The sequence below is a fragment of the Lonchura striata genome, chromosome 13 (genome assembly GCF_046129695.1).
Source record: "Lonchura striata isolate bLonStr1 chromosome 13, bLonStr1.mat, whole genome shotgun sequence".
Lineage (NCBI taxonomy): Eukaryota > Metazoa > Chordata > Aves > Passeriformes > Estrildidae > Lonchura > Lonchura striata.
Window position 1 is genome coordinate 5,286,767 of NC_134615.1, and position 22,595 is coordinate 5,309,361.

Below are 22,595 nucleotides of genomic sequence, written 5' to 3' on the forward strand. Positions count from 1 at the left end.
CAAACATACTTCACAGGTAACCCAAAACAGCTTTGAATTCTTCTATGGATCTAAAAGAAAATAAAACCTAAATAAATCATCAGGGTAAAAAGGGTCATTTACCCATCATTTACACTGGAAGTTTGATGTTCAGGTTTCACCAAAGACCTCTCCAAACCTAGGTAAATCTACCAAAAACAGAGCATGCCACACCTGGCTAACAGCTTCCTGGAATGCTCTAGTAAGCTGGTAAAGGAGATATGATAAAAGTGCAATATTTTTATGAAGACCCATTAAAGGTGTGCATATCACAAAGGATGTGTGTACTTTGCAGCACAGAAAGACACCAGCAAAGTTATTGGAGCAGATTCTGACACTTTTTATACTCTTACTATAATCATGTTCTCTGACTTGCCCTCAGGCTTAATAATGAAGTGATTCTATATAATGGGTGGACTAGAGAGTTGTATATATGCGCTCTGCTTAATTGCCATTGTGTGCTGTGGTTGATCATGCAATAACAATGAATCCATCATAATTAAATCTGGGAATTATTAAATTGATTCTATTTATACATACTGTCATCTTCCATAGGAGCTGCAAAAATCTGTTGTCTTTAATGAAATTGCACAAAAAATCTTGGAGCCTGTTTTAAATCATATAAGGCAGAGTTTTACCTGTGGTAGTTATTCCTAGTGAAAACTGGGTAATTATTTTGTGCATAAATAAAGGATCAAATTCACATTTGTAATAATTAGGTTTGTTTGGCTTTTAATGTCAAAATTTAAGCACTTAACTTGTTTACTGCCTAACTATAGATCAGTTTTTGTGGAGATGTTTATAATGAAATTCAGCAGCAAGGGAGCAATATAAAAACCAAGAAACTGGAACCCATCTCAGGAATAGAAGTTCAGTATTGTCCTAATAATTATGCTGGCAGCCACATTTGCATGAAACCATTTTTTGTTCTGTACTACTCAATTAAGGTTATTCAGCTGCCTTGATGTGTTTAGAAACAAAACCACTGGCATCCAAATAAGGCTAATAACAAAAATGCAATATGATGTTTCCCATTTCCAGCAAAGGGTAAGAGAACAGATGTTCCTTATGCTGCCATGTTTCACCAGCACAGGGGGGAGCTGAGAAAGTTTGCAGTTCATAGTGACAGTGCCATTAAACTAATGTAGTGCAGAATGTGCCTGATGGAAGCATGCAGCGCTGAACAATCTGCTTGGGCGCCCAGGAAAGGATGGGGATAACTGGAACTGACCTTGCAGGTTAAAGAAGAAAACAAACAAACAAACATTCTAGCCTGTCTCCCCGTGCTGCACAGAGCCATCAGCTATTGGCTAGGACTGTCGGTGGCATTCAGCAGGATATGCAGCCTGTGCATGGAGGACACACAGCCTGTGCATGGAGGACATGCAGCCTGTGCATGGAGGACACACAGCCTGTGCATGGAGGACACACAGCCTGTGCATGGAGGACATGCAGCCTGTGCATTCAGGACACACAATCTGTGCGTTCAGGACACGCAGCCTGTGAATTCAGGACACACAACCTGTGCATTCAGGACACGCAGCCTGTGCATTCAGGACACGCAGCCTGTGAATTCAGGACACACAACCTGTGCATTCAGGACACGCAGCCTGTGCATTCAGGATATACAGTCTGTGCATTCAGGACACAAATCCTGTGCATGCAGAACATGCGGCCTGTGCATGTAGGACGTGCATCCCGTGCATTCAGGATGTACAGCCCATGCATTCAGGACACACAACCTGCGCATGCAGCCCATGCAGCCCGTGCAGGCAGCCTGTGCATGCAGGCCATGCATGCCATGCAGCCTGCGCTCTGCCCTGTCCTGTGCCCCGTGTGAGTGGCGCCAGGCAGCGCGGCTGTGCCGGGGGGCTGCGGCTGTGCCGGGTGGCTGTGGCTGTGCCGGGTGGCTGTGGCTGTGCCGGGTGGCTGTGGCTGTGGCTGTGGCTGTGGCTGTGCTGTGGCTGTGGCTGTGGCTGTGGCTGTGCCGGGTGGCTGTGCTGGGTGGCTGTGGCTGTGGCTGTGGCTGTGCTGTGGCCGTGGCTGTGCCGGGTGGCTGTGGCTGTGGCTGTGGCTGTGCTGTGGCTGTGCTGTGGCTGTGGCTGTGGCTGTGCCGGGTGGCTGTGCCGGGTGGCTGTGGCTGTGGCTGTGGCTCTGTCTGTGGCTGTGCTGTGGCTGTGGCTGTGGCAGTGGCTGTGCTGTGGCTGTGGCTGTGGCTGTGGCTGTGGCTGTGGCCGTGGCTGTGGCCGTGGCTGTGGTTGTGGCTGTGCTGTGGCTGTGGCCGTGGCTGTGCCGGCTGGCTGTGCCGGGTGGCTGTGGCTGTGGCTGTGGCCGTGGCTGTGGCTGTGGCTGTGGCTGTGGCTGTGGCTGTGGCTGTGGCCGTGGCTGTGCCGGGTGGCTGTGCCGGGTGGCTGTGCCGGGTGGCTGTGGCCGTGGCTGTGGCGGGTGGCTGTGGCTGTGGCTGTGGCTGTGGCTCTGTCTGTGGCTCTGTCTGTGGCCGTGGCTGTGGCCATGGCTGTGGTCGTGGCTGTGGCCGTGGCTGTGGCCGTGGCTGTGCTGTGGCTGTGGCCGTGGCTGTGGCCGTGGCTGTGGCTGTGGCTCTGTCTGTGGCCGTGGCTGTGGCCGTGGCTGTGGCCGTGGCTCTGTCTGTGGCCGTGGCTGTGGCCGTGGCTGTGCTGTGGCTGTGGCTGTGGCTCTGTCTGTGGCCGTGGCTGTGGCCGTGGCTGTGTCTGTGGCTGTGGCTGTGGCTCTGTCTGTGGCTGTGGCTGTGGCTCTGTCTGTGGCCGTGGCTGTGGCTGTGCTGTGGCTGTGGCTATGCTGGGTGGCTGTGGCTGTGGCTGTGGCTCTGTCTGTGGCTGTGGCTGTGGCTCTGTCTGTGGCTGTGCTGTGGCTGTGGCTATGCTGGGTGGCTGTGGCTGTGGCTGTGTCTCTGTCTGTGGCCGTGGCTGTGGCTCTGGCTGTGGCTCTGTCTGTGGCCGTGGCTGTGGCCGTGGCTGTGCCGGGTGGCTGTGGCTGTGGCTGTGGCTCTGTCTGTGGCTGTGGCCGTGGCTGTGGCTATGCTGGGTGGCTGTGGCTCTGTCTGTGGCCGTGGCTGTGGCCGTGGCTGTGTCTCTGTCTGTGGCCGTGGCTGTGGCTCTGGCTGTGGCTCTGTCTGTGGCTGTGCTGTGGCTGTGGCTATGCTGGGTGGCTGTGGCTGTGGCTGTGGCCGTGGCTGTGGCCGTGGCTGTGGCTCTGTCTGTGGCCGTGGCTGTGGCCGTGGCTGTGGCCGTGGCTGTGTCTCTGTCTGTGGCCGTGGCTGTGGCCGTGGCTGTGTCTCTGTCTGTGGCCGTGGCTGTGGCTCTGTCTGTGGCCGTGGCTGTGGCTCTGTCTGTGGCCGTGGCTGTGTCTCTGTCTGTGGCCGTGGCTGTGTCTCTGTCTGTGGCCGTGGCTGTGGCCGTGGCTGTGGCCGCGGCTGTGCCGGGCCGCGGCTCGGGAGCGGCGCCGGGGGTGCCAGCAGCGCGTCCCGCGGCTGCCGGGGCCCGCAGCGATCCCGATCGCTCGTGGGCAGCGCTTGTGCCACAGGCGGGGTGGACAGACACAAGGTGGCAGTGCTCTCGGGAAATCGCCGCTCCTTCTCTGGCATCTTCCAGAGCCGGCGCTGCTGCTCGGTGCCTCGGCATGGCCGGGCTCCTGTCACCAAGGGTCCCTTGGTGCACCGGTGTGCCACAGGCCTGCTGGCAAGGCCGGTGGCTGTCACAGCAAAGCGCCACGTCTCCCTTGGGAGGTGATGTTCTCCGCGTCTGTGGAGAAGGGGACGCTGCAGGATGGAGCTTTGCTTCTCCCAGCTCCAGAGGCCTCCCGTGGCGAGCATTGGCCCCGTGTGTCACACTCAGGGACACAAAAGCTGCAGAGGAAAGCGCCCCTGATTCGGAATTGCGCCCCAGGCTCCCAGCGCCGAGCACAGCCCCCCGCGCTGCGGCACCACTGCCAGCGAGACAGGGTGACAGCTAGTGGGACAACCAGCTGTGAGCCCCGGCACTGCCTGTGCTCCCTAGGAAACACCTAAGTCCTTTTGGAGCCGCTCTCCAACCCCCTCGGGCACTACACCCAGTGACAGCTGAACAGGGAGAGCCTTTCCCACTGGAAATGCCCAGAACGAGTCGAACAAACCATTGAGCAAACACATTCCCCCTGGGACATCTCCTCTCCTGAACTCGAGTCATCCTAATATCCCAAGGACATAAAGCCATGAGCAAAATGCTGCATGACATGTTAGCACATTCTGAGGAGCGGGGACAGGAACCACAGACTGCATCCACTGTCTTCAGAGTCTGCAGTGCCCAGTTAAAGAGTTCACGCTCGGCCACGGGGCAGGCTGGGCGCCTCCATGGGAAGGCTGCTGGAAAGCACACAGCATCAAGCAAAGGGCAGGTCTCCAGTGGTGCAGATGAGATCAGGGCCACCAGCAGAGGAGGAGATACACAGAGTCCACTGGCCACCAAACCAAAGTCAAATGAACCCAATATTGGTTTTGTTTTCCGTGCAAATTCCTCGGGAAGGCTGTGAGTGCCCAAGCAGGCAGGTTGTGCTCCAGCCCTCTCCTGACTGACCAGGGGTGCTGAGTACCTCCTCAGCTGCAGCAGGGCCTCAGCACTCTCCAGCATCAGCCCCTGGGGCAGATCTGGAGTATTTTCACTGACCTTCTTCCAAATGTGTCTTGCCTTGCTTCACAATGCCAAAGTAAATAAATAAATAGACTAACAAGCAGAAATGCCTTTACCGGACATTATTCTGGGCTGATTGGTTGTGAAACTTTACTCAAAACCCCAAAACCACAAAAACTGCCAGTTTTCCAAGCCCTGTGTTTTTCATAGCTCTCATAGCATTCTGAATAGTTTGCATTTCCAACATAGAATAAATATACATTTAAGCTAGTTGGATTATTGACACAGAAATAAGAAAAAAAAAAAAAGAAAAAAAAAGAAAAAAACACTTAATTCCTTGTTTCCTTGTTCTGTTTCTTTTTCCCATGGAGTGAAATAAGAATTCACACCACTGAACTACGCCTTGGACATTCACATTTACAGATGTAAATGCTGAAAACAGGGTGCCTACAATGCATTCATGCAAAATTCATTGAAGTGGTGTACTTTAAATTAAAAACAAATCAAAACACAGCACTTATGTCTTTATGTCATTCACCCAGAGAAAGTCTATCACAATGACCCCAGGCACTTGCATTGTTTTCTTCACTGCATTACAGACTGTGTTCTTTAATGTTAGCACATCACCATAGCTCACTTGAGCTCACTATAACCTCTTGGGCTGTAGTTACTTATGAACAGTCACTCTTTTTTTTTTTTACAAATGGAATAAAAGGTAATTTGGCCAGAACCATGCTTAAGTTGGTGGCAGTGATAAGGAGTTTCAACCATCACCTCCTTGCTCTTGTTCTGCTCCTGAATTGTATTTAGTGGCCACAGACTTGATTCTGAGGCCAGAGGTCTGTGGTAACACCTGGACAGGGCATGACTGCCTGAAACACAAAGTGCTCGTGCCCACGCCATGCCCCAGCACACCACTCCTCTGAGCCATCCACTCAACCCCTGCCCAGGGTCACTCACAACTAATATTTGAGCTGCTGATCCTCTATTGGTAAAAAGGCACAGAAGACAATTTCTCCATTTTTCCTTCAGAAAAGTTTTTGTATTTCATATGGTCATAATGCTATAAACTCAACACACTGCTAAACAAAAGGGAACTCAAGGACAGGAGGACAGACATCTGGGGAGAAAAACCAGTCAGTTATATTTGGAGATCTTGCCCTAATGAGTAACCTTATACAGTTATACTAATGTCTGGGTAGCTGAAGTGTCATATATTATTAAATCTCTGCAATAAATTATGTTAATATTTTTACTTCAAGAACAGAAATTAATTTTAAAGTTACAAAATGTGGGCATGGAAATAATGTTGTCTAGAACCTGTATACACAGCTTCCCCTTTCTTGCAATAGCTGGATGAATTACTGAAGTTGCAAGAAAATGAGAATACATGCCAAGTATTAGAGACTTCAAGAGCCTTCACTGAAGTCTCCACTCTTCAAGCGCTCTCCTTCTTAGTACTCTTCATGTACACGAGTGTGATATAAAGAGATATTCATGAGAGAACAGGAACAATATTATGTATATAATTATTATCTGAAATGTAACTTTGAGATTCTTTAAATTAAATAGTTTTGCTGGGGGAAAAAAAATCGGTTTGAATTTCAATGCTTACCTCTTCCTCATCATTTGTGCTGTTCTCTGGTTATAGGCAATGTAAATGGATTTTTTTTCAACTTCATATTTGTTTCTGACCTGCTTCATTCACTTGCCTAAACAACTCTTAGGAGTTTAAGAGTTAAACAACATCTTAGGAGATGGAGACTCAACAGCATTTGGGCAGTTGTTTAAAATCAGGAATTTACTTTAGAGCTATTGGGATAAGGAGGTGCTTTCCTGAAATGGCCTCTTGGTCCAAGTTTAATCTCTATTGAAAAAAAAAAAAGCTTTCTTTAAAGCAGTAATATTTGAACTGTGAAAAGAAAGTAAATGCAAACAACTTCTGTTAAGCTTCAGTTGCTGCTATTTAAACAGGAAAAAAAATATCTCTTTCAGCTGCAGTAATACTCTGGGCCTATGAGTGTCCAAGTGTTCACACAAACAGCCATCCTTTCTCTCGGGCAAGAATGGATGCAAGGAGTCAGACACAACCCTGGTGCACAGCACCTCTGTGGGGACCAGGAACCAGAGATCCTGGCAGACTGACTGGAGCTAACTGCATTCTGTACAGGTGTCTAACCAGGCAGGACAGGAGCCTGGAACAGTCTACTAAATTAAATGAAACAGCACCAGACAGAGGAGCCAGCTGCTTTTCACTGAAGAGCCAAATGCCTTCAGGACTCCCTGAGTTCAATACAGAGCATGCAACCGAAAGTCTTTTATTTATTTCTTTGTTCTTCTGTGCTGAGGGAGGGATGCCATTTTTCTCTGCATGCTGCTGCAACATAGTCACCTATTAAAGTTATGTTTGTGCTCATTCCTGGAATTTGTAATGGACAGTAATTGTGCCTCTAATAGTAAAATTGCTCTCAGCTAGGCTTTAGCTTTGCTGTGATGCATTCTCTACTGTCACCCAAATCCTGGGATAATAATGAGGTTGAGCTTTTATCACAGACAATAAAAACTGAGTACAAAGTATTACTGAGGAACAAAGTAGAACACTTCCCATCTGATGATCAAAATGTAATACATACAGATTGTCCTGGTCACAGAGATAGGAGGCAGAGCTTAGCACTATATAAGGGAGATCAAAACTGTGTATTCTACATTCTCCTATGTTGTCTTTAGTGGACAGTCATTGAAGGCAGCAGGGGGAAGAGGAAGGGTGCCCAGTGTTGTCTGGCCCAGTGCTGGAGAGAGGTATGGGCTGCCTGGATGGCACTGCCATCACTGCAGGTCCCTGGCTCGTCATTTCTCCAGCCCCATGGAGTCCAAGCCTTAGAAAAACAGCTCCTGTGTGGGAGGTTACCATGGGAAATGGGGCACCAGGACAATGCCAGCCCAGCAAAGCCTGCTGGGGCCAGGCCATGTGCTGGTATCCAGACAGAGGGAGAGAGAGAAAAAGAAGTACCCACTGCAGCACACCACAGCAGCTTGGCAGAAGAGTTTCTGGGCCAAGATAGCTCCCGTTTTGGCCATGTTTTTCCATTGTTGCCAGGCTGGGAGGAGAAGGCTGGGCTGCAAGAACCTCTCTGGTGTGCTGCTTTGTTCTCCTGGGCTCCACAGACAGCCTGGGGGACAGCCACCATTTGGGTTTTGTCCTCAGGGGGAAGCAGGAGATATCTTTGTTGGTTAAACCATTTTCTTCTTGTAGAATCATTTGTTACTATTACTGTGTTTCTTGCGAGCCTCTTTAGTAAATTGTGACTCAACTTCAATCTCCCTTAGTATTTATTTCTCCATTATAGAAAAGGAGATAGTTTGAGTGGCCTTAATTTCCCCATTGAGTTTTTAAACCCAGGACACTCTGGCACCCAATAAGGGGCACAAGAGAGAAGTTAAAGTCACAATTTTGATTAAAGCATATAGAGGACAGAACTCCCTGGTCACCACGTTGTTCAGTCTATTCATGTGGGTGTGGTACCTAACCCTGTATTTGTGTCCTTATGTGTGGAATTATTTGCCCATCACAGTGCTCCTTTTCAAACCAGGGAGAGGAATCAAGATTGCTCTTTATAATATACTATGTGATAATCAGGGGAAATTAGGTTTACTTGAAATGTCTATTTGGTGGTATTTGTTCTGGCCTTGGCTGCTACCTATGGGAGTCCATTAATAATCACACTCAGCCTGTGGAGGGAAGAGGAGAGGATGATTTTTCCCAGCTTTTCACCTCCTTTTCCTCCTACAGGCCTGTTACAATAGGTTTTGAGAATGTTGTATTCCCCACTGGATGCTAGGGATAACATAATCTTGCTGCTAGTTCTGCTGTGTTTCCTCTGCACAGTTTGCATGATCTGTATTTACCGTGTTCAGAGATATGACAAAGATTTTGAGGGACGCTGTTCAGAGGTCTGCCCCAGGGCTGGGTAATCCTCACTGGCATGGAATGGGGGAGGAAATGGATTAGTATTTGGAGGACTTCCCTCCTCCAATGAATTGAGAATTCACCCCTGAACAACTACAGGATGCTGTTGACATGATAAAATATGTGAAGGGAAAATGTGACATTTCCAGAGAGGCACAAATTTATGCAATGTGCTGGGTCTTGGCTACAATTTATTGAATACTGTTTGTCACTGGACAGCACCTTCTGGGAGGGGGGAAGTAAAACAATCAACTGGCACCACAGTCCATCAAACAGCAGCTGAACCAGAAGGACAAGGCAGTAGCAACTGCCCCTGTCCAGAAGAAAAAATCCAAGGCCGAGTCAGTTCACACAGTGAGGGATGAGGAAGAGGCTGGCCCCTCACAACCAATGGAAGAGATGAAGCCAGAGGTAATCACCCAATCCTTGTCCCTGTGAGAGCTGCAGAAGAGTTCACCCAGCAGACAGGTGGGTCCGTATTGAGCTGGCTGTCCCAAATCTGGGATGCTGTGGCCAAGGACATGACCCTAGGTGGTGAAGCACAGCAATTCAGATCCCTGTTCTGGCATGTGGTTATTGACCAGGGAGTTGGAGAAAGTCAAGAGCACCTCAGCCTCTGGAGGTTACTCAGGTTAAATGTAAAGATACCTTTGCAAGGAGGCACAGCAAGGCCAGTGGAACACTGTGGAGTGAGGTATCCACTGCCTGAGAGAAGCTGCTCGGCTGGGGGTAATTTTTTCAGGTGACAAGCAAGCTGCTCAAAGTCCATGTCCAGTGCAGATCACAGATGAGGCCAAAATTCATACAGCTTGGGTCAGAGATATATTACCACTGCTCAGCAAAACCTCAATGGATGGAGAGAGAAGACCAAGGGTGCTATGGCTAGCAAACTCCTCATATATTAAGACACTATCGTCACCTCTTGACAGGTCCACATCTTGTCTATGGAAACAAAAATGACCAAGCATGTCCAGAACTTGTAAGAAAAATGTGAGAGGGCCACCAGAAAGTCTGAGAGAAACTGATTTTCCATCTCATCAATATAGACCAGTCTCTGCTATTAGGAGCAGGCACCCCTTGGCTAGGGAGAGAGGGTACACTCCAAGAGATAACCTGTGGCTTTACCTGCCTGAATATGGAGAATACATGAGGAGGTGGGATGGAAAACCCACCTCTGACCTGGCAGCACAGGTATGTGAGTTAAAGGGAGGAAGAACTACCACAGCAAACTTGTCAGGGAAAAGTGCAACTGTGGTTTCTCCGGTGCAAATCCCTAGGCAGAACAGAAGAGATGATGCTATGTCTGATCCTCTTGAAGGGACCTCCAGTTCATATTTACAAGAAGTCAGCAATAAATACCATAAGGACTAGAAGGCCCTGCCTCCAGGCAGGTGGAGGAAAGGGTTGGTTTGATCTGTCGGGCTGTGTGGATCCATGGCCCGGCACAGCAGAGCCAGAGGAGTACAAGGCTGTAGGTGACACTGGCACAAAATGTACCCTGATGCCACCAAGACCTGTAGGGGCAGAATCCATCTATTTCTGGGCTGACAGGGGCATCCCCACAGCTGACTGTACTGGAAACTGAAGTGAGCCTGCCTAGGCATGAATGACAAAGCCCCCCACCATGACTGGTCCAGAGGCCCCGTGTGTATTCTTGGCATAGATTACCTCAGGAGAGGGCATTTCAGGACACAAAAGGGCATCACCAGGCTTTTGGGAGAGCAGCTGTGAAGACAGAGGAAATCAAACATCTGAATCCTTTGACTGCTATGAGACTGTTGAGGCTTGAAGCACAACAGGTACTGATGGCCACTCCAGCAGTGCCCCTCAGCAGTACGGCACTAACCGGGATTTCGGGACACCATACATGGGATGATCCTTGGACTGGAGAGCTGGGAGTGCTCAGCAAGGCTTGCTCACCCTTCAGGAGCCCCATATGGCCTGTTCATAAGCCCAGTGGAGGCAGACAGTGGACTGTGATGGCCTGAATGAAGTCACACCATCACTGAGGGCTGCTGTGCTGGACCTGCTGGAGTTTCAGTACAAACTGGAGTCAGAGGCAGCCAAGTGGTGTCACCATCAATATTACCTATGTGGTTTTTTCCAGTCCTCTGGCAGCAGAGTACAGGCCACAGTTTGCTTTCACCTGGAGGGGTGCACAGTGCACCTGGAACCGACTGCCCCAGGGGTGGGAACACAGCCCTGCTGTTTGCCACGGGCTGATTCACACCGAGTTGGAAAAGGGCAAGGCTCCAGAAAACCTGAAGTACATTGATGACATCATTGTATGGGGGAGCATGGCAGAGGAGCTTTTTGAGAAAGGAGAAAAGAATATTCAAATCCTCCTGAAGGTTTAAGGTTAAGGAACCTGCCCAGGAAATTCAGTTTCTAGGAATGAAGTGGCAAGATGGCTGTCATCAAATTCCAATGGAAATGACTGACAAAATATCAGCTGTGTCCCCACAAACCAGTAGGAAGGAAATGCAGGCTATCCTAGGCACTGTGGGTTTTTGGAGGACGCATATTCCACATTACAGTCAGATTGTCAGCCCTCTTCTCTATCATGTGACATGGAAGAAGAATGCTTTCAAATGAGGCCTCAAACATCAACAAGCTTTTGAACAAATTAAACAGGAGATTGTTCATGCAATAGCCCTTGGGCCAGTCAGGACAGGACAGGGGCTAAAATCTTGCTGCACACTGCAGCCAAGGAGAATGGTCCTTCCTGCAGCGTCCGGCACAAAGTACCTGGGGAGACTCGAGAATGATCTCTGGGTTCTGGAGTTGGGGATACAAAGGATCTGAGGCCTGCTACACTCCAGCTAAAAAAGAGATCCTGGCCTCTTATGAAGAGCTGAATCAGAAGGCACTGGCACTGAAGCACAGCTCCTCTGGCATCCTGAGTGCCAGTGCTGGGCTGATCTTCAGAGAAGTCCCTTCCACACATCCTGGCCCTGATGCCTGTGCAGTGAGTGGATGGCTCTGATCACACAGCAACCTTGAATAGGAAACCCCAGTTGCCCAGGGATCTTGAGAGTTGCCAGGAACTGGCCTGAAGGTGAACATTTCAGATTAGCATCATAAGAGGAGGAGAAGGTGACGTGCTGAGGAGGCCCCACCATGTACTCAGCCAGCAGAAAAGGAGAAGCGATGCGCTCTCTTCACTGCTGTGCCACAGACATAACTGAAAATGGAAAGCTGCTGCATGGAATCCTACACCATGAGCCACAAAAGCTCTTGAGGGACGAGGTGGATCAAGTCAGGTTGCAGAGCTGAAAGCCTCCAGATGGCCTTGGAGATGGCTGAAAGAGAGAAGTGGCCAAAACTGCCTCTACACTGGCTTGGGGTGGTGGCAAATGCCCAGTGGGGGTGGCTGGACTGGTGGGAAAAGAGCATTTGGCAGCAGAGAGGGGAAACCCAGCAGGGCTGCTGAGCTGTGGCAGAGCACCAGTGCTGGGTAGGGAACACGGCTGTCAGAGCCCTTCCTGCAGGGCTGCTGCAGGACATCACAGCAGCACACAGGTGGATTGGGCTGCCAGGTTAAGGGGCTCAGGTGGATCTGGGCTGGTGAGGTTGAGTTACCTCTGGCTTGGTGGGTGGAACTAGTTCCCCAGGTTTTGTTTTGGCCATGTTTTTCCATTGTTGCCAGGCTGGGAGGAGGAGGTTGGGCTGCAAGGACCTCTCTGGTGTGCTGCCTTTGTTCTCCTGGGCTCCACGTGGCAGACAGCCTGGGGACAGCCACCATTTGGGTTTTGTCCCCAGGGGGGAAGCAGGAGATATCTTGCCTTTGTTGGTTAAACCATTTTCCTCTTGTGGAATCATTTGTTACTATTACTCTGTTTCTTGCGAGCCTCTTTAGTAAATTGTGACTCAACTTCAATCTCCCTTAGTATTTATTTCTCCATTATAGAAAAGGAGACAGCTTGAGTGGCCTTAATTTCCCCATTGAATTTTTAAACTCCAAAGAGGGTTCAAGAAAACACAAAGCACTTAGTGACTAATTTCAACATTAATTAAACTCTGTATTAAGATATATCTATATAGTTGTAGAAAATAAAGTTAGGTCCAGCATCTCTCTTACTTAATTGAGAAATTACAGCAGTTCAACAGCTTTGGAAAACATCACATGCCTTGAAAGAGATCTGCCTCGCACAAAGTGTCATAGTGTTTAAGTAAATCAACTGTTCTAAAACCAGACTGAGTAACAGTCTGGTAGCCCCGTGTTCACCAAATATTTAGATGGCATTCAGAGGCATTGTCCTAAATATGTTTCAGTCCTTTTTTCTAGAGATGAGATTATTTACTTCTGCATCTTTACAGCAACTTTACCGACAATAATCTCCATTTTAGCTGCAAAGCTTTTGGACCCAGATATGGGGTGACCACAAAATGGAAGTCAGGCTAAATCAAGGTTGCAAATTTGAGGTCTTGCATCTTTCCTGATATGGGTTGATGGTATGTAAATTATCTCCTACGTGAAATGTAATAAAAGTGTACCGAGCTAGAAATTATTGGTATTTTTTGAAACCTGACATTTTTGTCAAAGCCTGGGTGCAACCATCAACACATGGTAATACAGCTTACAAATAACAGGATAAAATTTCTGAGTGCTATTTCCTGCAAGCAGAATGGGCTGCTCAAAAGGTGAAATATTGCCTATCTCAGTGGTACACTAACTTTAGCAATCATCCTTCCAGAAAAATATGAAAATTACATTTGACACTGTTTCTACAGGTGATTGGCTTAGGAATTGCAAGAAGAGTCCATACTCACCTAGAGTTAATAGCACTTTTCATATTTTCACTTTAATGTGTCAATGCTCTTCTTTCCCCAGGTCATTTTAAGAATGAATATGCCATGCATAATTCTCTTCTGAGCCTATTTCAATGGGAAACAATGGTGCAATGGCTTTGAAATAATGATGAATTGGGCATGTGGCACACGAATGTGCGCTTCGCCTGAGAGTGCCTTGTGGACACTGGGTGTCTCTGAAGCAAATCTTACTCATATTCCATTATTATTCTTTTCAGCAAGGCATATCTCTTCTGCTAAGCATGGCATTCCTCACTCTGGGACCCTGTTCTGCATTTTATAGCAATTCTGCTTCCCAGTTCTTTTCCCAGCCATTTTTACCCTGCATTCCAAAATGGGAAGGATGCTGATGTGGGTCTGCTGCTGTTACTTGGTGGCTGTGTCAGAGTTTCCTACCATGGCATGTCTCAACAGCAGAAAATGCACATTGCAACAGCGTGGAGCTGTGGCTTATGGCCAATCAACTGCTACGATTACGCTATCGCATTGAACTTCTTTTGCATTTCTCGTTGAGGAAGCCTTTCAGAGGCCCTAGCTATGTTTCATAACTTTTTCTGGTTTTACATGTCAGATGTATCTTACTTTTTTGCCTCTTCCCTTGCACAAGTTCTCCCTGGAATTCCCTGGGAGATGCTGCTGTGAGCAGCAGAAACACAGGCCCTTGGTTGATATGTGCTGTTCCTTGAGGACACATTAATGGGACACTGGTGGAGCCTGGGTGCCCAATTTCCTTTCAACAAGGAATCAGTTCAAAACCCTGTAAAAATGCCTGCCCAACCTCCCATCTTCCTTTATAGGCAGTGTAAAGCCAGAACACACAAACTATCTTGGGTTGTATCAAGATTAGGATCCTTTCAAATGCTAATGGTTGAGTTCAAAGGTCTTGCTTTTGGCTTCTGACCAATCATAAAATAAAATAACCTATGTACAGTACCAAATAATAAATTTTAAAAGTGTGTGTGAAACTGTTCATAAGCAATGGAATCCTAATGGAATTATCTTCAAATATATTAATACCAGCAGATATTCCAGCAGATAGCCAGAAGTAACATAAAATGGAAAAAGCTGAAATAAAGAATCAGCCTTGCTGAAGTAGGAAGAAATTGAAAAGCCATAGGCCATGTCTGTTTTTATCTGGGTATATTAAAAATCCCTCATCTACTTTGTTCACTCTTGCTATAATCAAGGAGAAATTTGGTAACAGGATCTAAAAGACAATGCCATGTAATGGATAGCACATTAATACTGATTGTGAACATAGCTGAAAAACTGGGAGGCAAATGCGACACTCGCTTCTTCCTGAGCTCAGCACAGTGCTCATCCTCACCAGCAAATATCAACCAGGCACTGAGCAGGTATTCAAAAGCCTTCATTTGCTGTGCATGCTCTAGTCTATAATCATAATAATCCTGTAAGGCAGTGCTCCATGGCTGCCAAAGATTGATTAAAAAACTGGAAATATTACTTTTTTTCCCTTCCCAAATGATGCCCAAGGCAAAATGCGTTTCTTTGCCAGATACTTTCAGCTCTGTGAATTACCTTCCCAGACAGGGGTAACCAGACACATTTCTAAACTGGCATTAAAGGTGCAGCCTCTGGTTTTCAGTTTTTCAACCTGTTAAATATCTTTCAAATTTAGAGACTGCACACTGTGGACCACTGCCAAAGCAGCAAGGGAAAAATCTGTCAAGTAACCCTTCAGGTGTCTCTTCATTTGGGTCACTTGTAGCTCTGGTAGCACAGCTTGACAGACTAACACAGAATTAGGACAAGGACTGGACCATGCTTGGATGCTTTCTGCTCCAGTGCTGGTGGAAACAGCTTCTGAGCTGATCTCCATTTCCACAAGGCAAAAAAATCCAACATCTCAATGCAAAGACTGTTGTCATAGTCATCTTCAAACAGTGCCACACTACTCTGAAGTTCAATTCACTACTCAACAGCAGGGAAATTCAGTGCCCTGTAAATGCTTCCTCTCTGCATCATAGCACAATTAAATGTCATAAATATGTAGGAGCCACTGAGGCATATAAGAGGAATGCCCTCAGCAACACTGGGAGTTTCCTGCAAGCCAGGGACAAAGGTAGAAAATGAAAGCTTATGAGAAAAGCAGAAGGTGATAAAATCTCTTTAAATGTGCAGGTCAAGCTAAGGTTGGGAAGTGGGGGCACACAATGGGGTTGTGCAGCTGGCTCTGGGCAGTGCTCTGAGCCTGCTTTGAGCCCTGCTGCTGAGCTTCAGTGTGTCCCACACCAGAGTCTGCAGACACATCTGGCTCTGGGCTCCACTGGGACTTTATCATTCACTCCATGAGGATCTGGAAGGAAGCCATCCTACAGCTTTGGACTCCAGTTGCTTATTTGTTATTTATTATTGTTTTTATTATGGTAGCCTTAAACAGCCCAAACATACAAAGGTACCACAGGGTTCAGCCTTGACGAGAAGCAGATGAGGAGGCAGACCCTGCCTACAGTAATAAAATGCAGAAAGCTGATGTAGCAATGCAAAAAGGCTTTTGTGTGGTTTCCTTCTCGCTACCCTGTCTCTTGGTTCCTAGGGATGTAGGAGACAGTCCTGTACTACTTTGCAGAATTACTGTTAGGAGGACATTCTTTCAAGGCAGCAGAAACTGCAAGAAGTTTCTGCCTCCTTTGGCCAGAGCCAGATTCTAATACCACGGCTGCATTCAGAAGCACCTGGTATTCCCAAAGGGGCCTGTGATAGTCACAGGGCTGCTGCTCATGAAAATACAAAATGGGAGGTATAAAGATATGGTGCTAATCATTATTTATTTTACAATTTTTTTTTTTTTTGCCAGGTTTTAAACTTCACACTTCAGCCATTTCGCAGGGAGGAAGATTTTACCAGAGTTCTGTTCACAACAATTCAAATTATGATTCAAGTTATGCTGGGGAATGTGTAAAAATTTCTTCTCTCATAGGCAGAAGTGGCTGAAGAGATCTTGCTCAACCACAGCACAGAGTCCTGTACCCCACTGTACAACAGAAGCTGAACTCAAGAAGTTTCAGCAAACAAAATTACACAGTTCAGGAAATTAGAAGCCTGCTAAAAGCAAGGATTGTAATGGAAAATATTTTGCAACCCAAACTCTAGCTGTTTCTAGAGAGATAAGCAAAGGATAGCCAAATGGAAATTCAGCTAAGACATCTGGACTAATTCTTCTGCAAAATGTCCCATAGAATTTTTATTAAAAACATGGGCTGTGGCCTGGACAGCCCAAAGCAATATAAAAGCAATGTGAATCTATTGACTCCAGCCACCTACAGAAATAGTAATATCATACTGATTTTAATAAACATCTTTAATTTTTTCTCTTTTATTTTTTGATGGAGGCAGAGACTGCCCTAAGTAATATACTTTTAAGAACTACTAGTATTAATGATATAAATACAGAACTGACAGATATATTTGTAATTCCGCAGTTAGTCTGTGATATTGGTGTAGCAGAAAATATTTCAAAGCTACAATACTGTCAGTAAAAATGACTATTGGTAACCTGTGATTAGTTACTTCCTCTAAAATTGGAAATTGCTGAAATTACTCAAATTACCAGAGTTGTTTGGGAACACTATATACACATGCCACTTCTCCTATGTGCTGTTTGGGAATATGTTAGCTAATAGCAAATTAGTTATAATTTAGTTATATATTAGTTATAAATTAGTTATATATTAACTAATGACAAATTATTTGGTCAGTTAGGTGAGAGACAGTTATGGACTACCCCTAACCGTCAATTATTATGTCAGAGACAGTTTTTCATCTAAATCTGATTAAAAGACCATTTTTGTTTCCCAAGTTTACAGAATACAGCAAATCTGAATACAGTTATCTTTTCTAATAGATACAGGACACATGGTAGTGTGGTATTAATAAAGGTTTGGGCCAAGATTTCCAAAAATGGGACACTAATTTTAAGATTTCACCAGCCATATTTAGTGTTGGAACTCAACAACCTTTTATCACAGATCTCCAGCAGATCCTATTGAAATCGGTGGGTGTCAGAGCTTTTGGAAGTTCAACCACTAATTCCAGAATCCCAAGCGAGAGTTAAGAGCCAAATTTTCATCTTTTAATGTTTGAAAATCTGGGGATAAGATTCTGTGTTTACCGAAATTCCTGTCCACTTCAGTGAAGTCAGGATTTTTCTCTAATCTGGAGCTGATTTATGAGAAAACCACATTACCCTGAGAGGCACAACCAAAAGTGGGTGATATAGGCCCTTCCAGCACACAAAGTATAAGGTCATCCCAGAGATGCATAACTATTCTGCTATTTTATATTTTTTTCCCTGACATTTTCAACAGGCTGGTTAGAATATTTATTGGTTTTAATTTTGCTATATTCTGAGCATCCTTACACACATGAAAGTAAATGTTTTTGCCTGTGGGAGGCCATGCTCCAAGTCAATACTGTACATATGTGATGCAATGGGAAAATGCAGAGACTTTTCACAGCTTATCACCTTCCAAGACAATTATATTACAGGCATGCTCAGGGAAATGCAGTTCAAGTGGTCTTAGAGCGTAATTGGTTTTTCTCTAATTGTTATGATTGAATGCCCCTCTAAATAGCTTTCTAGAAAGCATTTCTGCAGCTCCCACAGGCAGGAAGAGGGACTTTGGGACAGCAGAGAAGTGAGGCAGGGAGTGACCTGCAGGAGCCAGAGCTGCTCTCTGCCCTTTGCTCATGCCCATGGGGCACCTCGGAGATTCAGGGGTGCTGCCAGGGCTGCTGCTGGCAGCTGAGACTGGGCTGCAATTAGGACATATTTGCACAAGTTATATCCTTATGGAGGTGAAACTCTGGAGGACAGACAGATTCACTCCCTACCTGTGTCATCAGCAGCAGAGCTACGCCCAGCCGCGAGCCCTCTGGCTCCATCTGCGGCGAATCACGCCAGCGTGGAACCAATTCTTCACAAGAGATAACATTGGAGCTCCAATATTTAATAAACAAGGCTGGGCTCGAGCTTCCTCTGGGTAAAACCACACTGGGTCCCTTTCAGGAGGTGAGAACCAAAACGATGCTCTGCCTCCAAACAAAAGCTGGCTTTTATCAGTGTCCAGGATTTTCCTAACGCCAGTGTTGTGGTTCTCGTTTTTTCCACAAAAACAGTGCTAGTAAATGGAGCCATCTCTTGAAAACTTCCAGGATTTATAGCAACTGGCAGGATATTCAATGCATAATTGTTTTTGGAACGATCATAATGTTATTAGTTGCCAGTCTCTCCTACCAAGATAAATTTAAAGGAAGTCAATCTGCTGACACTTCCCTGATATTTCTGGCAATTCTAACCTTTAAATTTAGCAGTTGCACTGAGTGTATGCCTTGAGGGGGTGAAACCCAAAGAATTGAATAGTTATCTACTAGCAGTGGACAAAGGCCATACACTGGCAAAAGCTCTTTGTCCAGTCAGGAAGATATTGAAGCAACTTTGTCAACAAGTTTGAGCAAAGATTTAATGCAATTATCTGGATGGGTAACAAACATCAGAACATCATTAGCAGAGAGATTTTTTTTTTATACTGCTTCAAACAAGAAATATTTTTTATCCCCTGACCTACTTCCCTGGATCCTGTGGTGATAGAAGGAGATGTCAAATCATGAATTATCTGCACTTTGGGACAGGTAAAGGTTTGAGTTATCTATGTTCACAAAGTACCCCTGCTTAGTACTAGCTGGATTTATTTCTTTAGTGGAAATTCAACTGGTCTGGCTGAACATCAAATTTCTGAATAACTATTTCTGTTCTTGAAATTCTAGTCTTTGGGAGAATGAAAACCTTGCAATCAAAAATCCACTTTACCCAATAACATTAGATTAGTAATGATACTGCCAGCAGTATCACCATTACTGCTGATGGTGACAAAGTATTATTTTGGCTGCACAGTCACACATCCAAATGAAGATCTGATACAAGCTCTGCAACCACTTGTTTGCAAAATTCGGCCCACTGAACACACACATGAATGTATGAATTGAAAACATGAGGTTAAATGTGACCAGAAAACCTAGAATTATTTGTGTGGCATGTCCTCATGCCATGCAGTGTGTGCTCAGCACAGCAGAGATACTCGTGTGCCATCACACCCCATGCTCAGGGCAGGAGCAGGCTGAGGTTCTGCAGCCAATCTGGACAGACAGGTCACATCTTGGAGGGGCAAATCCTACAGATCACTCAAGAGATTTACAGGTGAGTCAAAATTCACAGAATCACTGGGCTGGAAGAGCCCTTCAAGATCATTGAGTCAAACCCAGCCCCAACACCTCAACTAAGCCCTGGCACCCAGTGCCACATTCAGTCTGTTTTTAAACACATCCAGGGATGGTGACTCCACCACCTCCCCAGGCAGTCTATTCCAGTACTTCATCACCCTTTCTGTAAAAAACTTCTTCCTAATACCCAGCTTATATTTCCCTTGCTGCAGCTTGAGGCTGTGTCCTCTGGTTCTGTCAGTGCTGCCTGGAGAAAGAGCCCAACCCCACCTGAGCACAACCACCTTTCAGGGAGTTGTAGAGAGTGAAAAATGAGGGTTAACCTCTCCCAGGGCTCTAAATCCCTGGCATTGAGTGGCTGCATCCAGCCTGGTCTGCAGAGACAGGACAGAATACTCGCCTGCAGTTACTGCTTGTTGCTATCTGGACACTTCATAACCCCTTTTCAGCTGTGCAATTATACAATGAACACACAGCATCTGGATTCTGTTATGTTTGAAGCACGCCTCATCAGAGTTTGGATGAGAGGAGATGCTGGGGAGCAGGCTGATGCAGCATGGCCAGCACTGCCTTCCCACTGCTACCTCTGGCACTCTCACAGCAGCCAGCGTGGTCACAGTGCTGTGCAGATGGCATTTGCTGATTGGAATTTATTGATACAACTCATTAAAGAGGAGTCTATTTGAGAGTGCCCATCCTAGCACTGGAATGTTTCACAAGCAGGAAATATCACATCCTCAGCCAGCCTGGATCCCACAGCTGCTGGATGGAGAACAGGGGATGGTGCAGCTGGCAGAGCTGATGGCATTTTGCAAAATGGCTGAAGCTCACTGGTAAGGAGGAGAAAACTGCTTGGTTTTGTATTACACTCTCTTTTCCCAGCATAATTTGGGTCTTTTGTTTTTCTTCTTCACTAGCTAAATCAAAGGTACAGCTCCCTGTAGGTACTCTGAGGGGAGACACTACAAGAGCTGTTGAAACTTAGAGAGCTAAAGAAAAAACAGGTATAAAATATCCATTCATATATTTGGGTTATAAAACAAAGGAAAGTTCTAGTCGTGAGAGGATGAGAGACAGAACTAGACTGTAATTAGAAAACAGGAAAGAAAAAAATCATCTCTTTATGGCTAGGATTAGAAGACACAGCTGACTGCAGAAGCTGGAAACTAGACTTGAAAACTTTTCCCACCAACATTTTTCTGTCTCCTCCAGGAGATGGAAAACAGAGGCATTTTCCAGATGTGGCTCAAAAGGATGGCTCTAGTTCTCTAGCTGCCTGATTACAGCTGAATCCCAGATCTGTGACTATAGGGTGATAATCTGGAGACTGAACTGGGCATTTATACACAGTTTTTTGTAGCCTAGGCATAAGAAGCCCTTATTAAGGCATCAGGATATGGAAATATGGGCCCCTGCATTGCTATGATACAACTTTGTGTATCCTCTATTGCTCAGTGGTACTACCAAATATCTCCTTCCCAGAGCTGCTCAGTCCAACTCATAAACGCACACCCTTTAGCCCACATTCATAGTATGAATTGTAACACCAAAAATTATTTTTATAGTCCTTCAGAACAAAATCATTACTTTCCATTTATAGATTTTTTTTCTTCCTCTCTTCACCCCAATAAAAAATACATTTTCTACAAAGACAGAAATCATCCCCCAACATTTTAACTGAACAACAGATTTCTACTCAAAAACCATAGACAGGCAATTTCTGTATAACTGTTCTTCACTGACAGAAAAAATCCAGTGTGGTTTTCTTACCTTGCTAAAGAATATTAACTAATATTTTATTTTATGATCCTTTCTTTACACAATTCAGGATTAGAACCTAGATTTTGAACACTTGAAATTTCATTGAATTTCCTTAGCAGAGATGAAATCACCAAAACACTGTTCATTGTATAAACAATGCTGGAGAAAATCAATCCTGAACTAAGCACCGGTAACTATTATCAAGATTTAGGCAGATCTTTTACAAAGTGTCACACTTCAGGATTTAGGAGTTAAAAATACTGTTTATATCTCAAGACAAATTACAGAGTAGGAATTAATCTCTATCCATATTTTTATCCATTTAAGTGAGTGATGACAGGTACTGTATAAACACCAACATGTGTGATAAACCCAGCTGATCACGGATCTGACTGAAGAAGCCATTGTGCTGAAAGGTATTTTGAGACTCGGGCAAATACAGTCAAATTTCTGGCTGGAATGAGTCTTGCTCACCCTTTGGTGACCAGAGTTTGCTCCTGACCAACCTCACGTGCAGTTACTGAGCCACACCACCCAGCCAAGCCCAGGTGCTGCTGCTCCAAGATATTGTAAACTGTGGCTTGGTACTCAAAGGAGTTCTTGTTTCAGGAGATTGCTCTGCCATGGCAGCTAAATCCCACTTATGCATGAAAACATTCACCAAGTTCCTCTCGTGTCAGGTATTTTTTCCCTCCATTACATGTCCCATGCTATTTATAGAATTATCTGAAGGGCTTTCTAAGTGAAAATGACTGTAAAACACTGTTCAGTTTTGCAATTACATTTCCTCTTTTTATCCTGTGAGGCTAAAGATTAACTGAATTCCTTCTAACATGCTAGTTTTTTGATAACTTCACGATGTTTCCTAATCTCTGACTAACTTCCAACTGATGAGTAAGCTGCTGTAAAATAGGTAACAAAATATCACAATGAACAATTTTTCAACAAAAACAGGAGGGAGAAAGGCAGAGAAACAGGGTATATAAAAACACCTGAGTTTTACTGTGATTCATAGAAATACCAGGCTAAGTTATGGATTAATTTTAACTACAAGAATACTTTTCATAATTTCTGATGACTTCTAACACATTTCAAAGACTTAATGTTTCAAAACTTCCAAACTTCCATACATTTGGGGAATTAAATGTTCTTGC